Source organism: Dipodomys spectabilis, unplaced genomic scaffold, assembly GCF_019054845.1.
Source record: "Dipodomys spectabilis isolate Male_0828 unplaced genomic scaffold, ASM1905484v1 ptg000282l, whole genome shotgun sequence".
In the NCBI taxonomy this organism is placed as follows: Eukaryota; Metazoa; Chordata; class Mammalia; order Rodentia; family Heteromyidae; genus Dipodomys; species Dipodomys spectabilis.
In genome coordinates, this window is record NW_024870959.1 from 538077 (window position 1) to 543253 (window position 5177).

Genomic DNA, 5177 nt, shown 5'->3' on the forward strand with positions numbered 1-5177 from the left:
GTGAATATGGCGCTCCACCCCCACCCCTGGGCTAGATCTCAGGTCCTGGATATGGCCTAGCTCCTTAGTGGCTCACAGGCTGGTGTGCTCATGTGGACCCATTTGGCAGTTGGTTCTGCTAGGCCCTGAGTTCAACTTCCAGCACTGCCAAAAGGTTCATCCTGATGTGAGATGCCAAACCTTGCAGATGTTTTCCTATCCTGTGCAAGTCCTGGGTCACAGCTAGGATCTAGAAAGCATAGGCAACTCTATACCCATGGGAAAAGGTTGTCATCCATGTGAGCACAGTTATATATGTCATCCTATACTCAATAAAATACACAATACATAGATGAATTAGACACAAAATAAAAAGATTAACTACACTGAAAAGAAGGTGCATACCACACCTGTCTGTAAATAGAGATCCTAGGTTTAAAAGAGGTGGGCTTGTGCAGTGCTGGGGCTTCAAAACAGGCCCAGTACCAGGTCTGACCTTTTAGTCTTCAAGGACAGTGAGCTTCACCTTCCCCCACAGTGCAACAGAGTTACCCAAACCTGAGTTCAAATCCCAGCTCTCGCAGTAAACTGGCACAAATTCTGAGCTAGGGTTCTTCATTCATAGTTTTTTCATTTTTTTTTTTTTTTAACCAGATCTGGGGCTTGAACTCAAGTCATGGCAACTCTGCCTCAGCTCTGATCCTCCTAGGCTGCAGACTCTGGACCCACAGCCAGTCCTCGAACCCTTGGACTCTGGGGTTTGCTGGGGAAAAAAAAAACCTTCGAGGGGAAAAAAAAAAATGGAGAAAATTCCACCTGGCTCTTTTATGTTCATTTTCCTTTGCATGGTGACCATTCTGGGTCCAAACATGGCTGCCTGCAGAGTGAAGGTGACCTGGCATGGTTGAAGGCCTGCTGATTTTCGGTGGAGCCACAGGCTAGCCAGACAGTGAAGGCCCTGAGGACGAATCCCAGTCAGCCCTGTTATGATGAGGGAATGTCTGGAGATCCTGGGACACTCGTTTCCAGACCTAGGAAGAGTCGTGGAATGCAATCAATCTCATCCTAGAATGAGTAGTTCCTGCTTGATGCGAGTAGGAAATGATAGGCAAGACTCATGGGGTATCGATTATTTTTAATGAAGAGTTCATGAAACATGACCATAATCGTCACAGTCATGAAATGGAGGCATTGAGGAAGATCCAAGAATCGTTAGTCACAAGGTAGATTGGATTCCATCACTGGTCGCCATCACTGCGGGGCTCAATCTCAGGTCCTGGGAATGCCCTAGCTCCTTAGTGGCTCAAAGGCTGGTGTGCTTACCTGGACCCATTCGCCTATTGGGCCTGCCAGTCCCGGAGGTCAGATCCCAGCACTGCCAATAGATGAATCCTGATGTGAGAAGCCAATCATTGCAACTGTTTTTCTGTCCTGTGAAAGTACTGGGTCTCAGCTAGGATGCAGTATGCTATATAGGCAACTCTATATTCATGGGAATCAGTTGCCATCCATGTCAGCACAGTTATAGCTGTCATCATATGCAATAAAATACAAAATGCGTCCATGACTAAGACACACAATATAAAGAATAACTACACTGAATGCATGATGCATTCCACATCTCTATGTAAAGAGAAATCTTATGTGTAAAGCAGGTGAGCATATGATTTTTGCCAGTACTAGGGCTTTAGTTCAGGCCCTAGGACTAGGCCTGACCTTGTAGTCTTCAAGAATGGTGAGCTTCACCTTCCCCCAGAGTGCAACAAAGTTTCCCAGACCTGAGTTGGAATCTCAGAAGTGACAGAAAAATGGTGAGAATTCTGAGCCAGGGTGTGTTATTATTATTATTATTATTATTATTATCAAGCATGGGATTTGAACTCAGTTCATGACAACTCTGCCTTAGCTTTGATCACCTTAGGCTGGTAAGCTCCCATGGGCCTGTAGCCAGTCCTGAGATCCTAGGCTCCGAAGTTTGCAGGCACAAATGACAGAAAAATGACAGAAAAAACGTGGCAGGTTGGATTTTTTATATTTTCTTCTTTTGCACAGTGACCATCCTGGGTCTGAATTACATGGCTGTAAAGGGTACTTCACCTTGCATTGGCGAAGGCTAACGGGCTATCAGGAAAGAAATAGGCCCATGTGGCAACATAGGCCCTGAGCTTGAATCCTGGTACTGACACCTACCAGTGGGGGGAGATCCCAAGATACTTCTTCCTATGCATGGGAATAACAATGAAATGTTAGCAAACTCATGATTGAATGAGAAATTTCTGCTTTTATTGGTCTAGTCCAAAATTAGATGCAATGATCCTAGGATGATGATTCATCTTAATGAATGGTTTATTAAGCATGAAAAGAATACTATTCATTCAATGGTGGCATAATAAATACCTAAGAGGTAGTAGGAATGTAGTTGATGTCATTGAATCCTAGGTAGATATCTCTGGCACTCTGTACAAATATATATTTATTGGTGTTCTACCACCTGTCTATCCGTGTATGGCTATTTTGTCCAGCCCTATGGCTCAATCTCAGGGTCTGGAAATTCCCTGGCAGCTTCATTGGCTAGAGGTTGCCATGTTGACACCCCCATTCAGGGTCTGAATTGGGTCTGCCAGGCCCTGAGTTCAGATCCCAGCACTGGCAATAACTGGATCATGAGTGTGATACCTGTTTTCCTTTTCTCTGAGAGTCCTGGGTGTCAAACATGATGGAGAACACATCTACAAATCTAGATACTATGTGATGGGTTGTCATCAATATCATAAATGGAATATGTATCATCACAGTCAATAAAAAATCTCATATCTAAAATATACTTGGAACTCAAAAAATTAAATCCCCCAACAACAAATCCTCAAAGAAACAACTACCCAATAAATAAGTGGGCTAACAATTTAAAGAGAAATTTCTCTGAAGAGGAAAGAATCATGGCCAATAGACATATGAAGAAATGCTCAACCTCCCTCGCCATAGAAGAAATGCAAATCAAAACAACATTGAGATACCACCTCACCCCAGTTAGAATGGCTATAATCAAGAACTCTAATAACAACAGATGCTGGAAGGGATGTGGACAGAAGGGAACTTTACTTCATTGTTGATGGGAGTGTAAACTTGTTCAACCACTTTAGAAAATAATATGCAGGTTCCTCAAAAGACTCTACATAGATGTCTCAGAAGACCCAGCAATCTCACTTTTGGACATTTACTCAAATGTTTACAAACAAGACCACACTAAAGCTACCAGCACGGCTATGTTTATTGCAGCACTATTTACTATAGCTAAGATATGGAGCCAACCCACATGCCCCTCAGTAGATGAATACATCAAGAAAATGTGGTATATATACACAATAGAATTCTATGCCTCCATCAGAAAAAATGACATTGCCCCATTTATTAGGAAATGGAAAGGCTTGGAAAAAATTCTATTATGTGAAGTAAGCCAGGTCCAAAGAAATATAGGTCCCATTGTTTCCCTTATTTGCAATATCTAGAATATGTCTGAGTCAAGCAGAAAAGTTCAGATAAGGTGATGATAGGGAAATGAACCCTAAGATATGTACTCAAATGTTTTTTTTTTCTTTCTTGGGATTGTTTCTATCACATTTATAATATTAATTCTTTGTTGCTTTGTATGTCCCTTCCCCACAGTATAACCCTTGCTTTCACTGTATTTGATGTAGGTATAATTTGTTTAAGGGAAGGGGAAAAACAAATCGTTTAAATAGGGATAGAGGTGGACCCATTGCAACAATGAGATGTACAAGTCGTTTTGTCGAAAACGAACTTTACAACTTTGGTGCGGAGGGGCGGGGGGGGGGGAGGGACAGAGCGGGGAGGATTGTGGGGGGGGCTGGGAGGAAGTTGAGAATGGATGGGAAGGGGAAACAAAGGAGGAGGCTACAATGCTTGATAAGAAATGTACTCATTATCTTGACCATGTAGTTGTAACCACTCTGTACAGTATTTTCAAAATAAAAAAATGGAAAATAAATGAATAAAACAAAAATACAATAAATAACCACAACAAACAGGATATAGACTGACCATCTATATGTAAGTACAAATCCTACCTTTACAATGTATATAAATAGAATGTTTCCGGGTTGGGTACTTGAATTCAGTCCTAGGGACCAGGCCTTACTTTCTTGTCTTCAAGCATGGTGAGCTTCCCCTTCATCCACAGTGCTTCAGAGTTACCTAGGCCTTAAGTTCAAATTCAAAGTTAGGAGAAACAGCGTGAATTGCAAGCCAGGGAGCTATTTTTTTTTTTTTTTTGCTTTTTTTGCCAAACACGGTCTTGAACTCAGGTCATGGCAACCGTGCCTCAGCTTTCATCACCATAAGCTGGGGTGCAGCCCCTGGAAACAAAGCCTATCCTGAGATCCTAGAACTCCAGGCCTTGTGCCTGGGGGTGGGGGGGGATGCACAGAATAAAAATGGTGGGATCATGTTTTTTCATTTTCTTCTTTTGCACCGTGGCCAACTCAGACTGAGTGATCCGGCTCCAAAGGATACTGCACCTTGCATTGCTGAAGGCTTGCAGGCTACTGGGGAAGCCATAATCCAAAACAATGATTAGCCAGGCACCAGTGGCTTTCACCAGTCCTCCTTGATACTTACAAGGCTGTGATAGGAGGATCATGGTCAAAGTCACCCTAGGAAGGAAAGTCCTTGAGACTCCTGTCCAACCTCAATGCCAACAACGCCAGAAGTAGAGCTGTGTGGCTCCATTGGTAGAAGGCTAATCTTGAGCAAGAACAGCTCATGGACTGTGTCCAGATCCTGAGTTCAAGTTTCAGGACTGGAAACAAACAGACATATAAAACAATCTGTGCAGCCATCTGGCTAAAGCAAGTCTCCCTCTTGTCCCCAACTGGATTGGACATATTTTCCTGGTAAAGGGTCTGCTGTCATCTTGACTCTGTCCATTCTGTCTGAATCACAGGATTCCGGGCACACCCACATTCTTTGATGGTTCTTTTTGACAAATGGGATACAAGAATAGTGGCCATGCCCATATTCTATGCTTCCCAGTAGCACCTGGATTCCTTCTGTTGGGTGACACCACTACCAGCAGTTGAGGAAGGTAGAGGTGGCTGAGTGGTGAGCAAGAGACTCCAGGTGACTTTGAGGTAGAGTAGGAAATGACATCCTATTCGGTGAGTGGGAGAAGAGAGGATTTC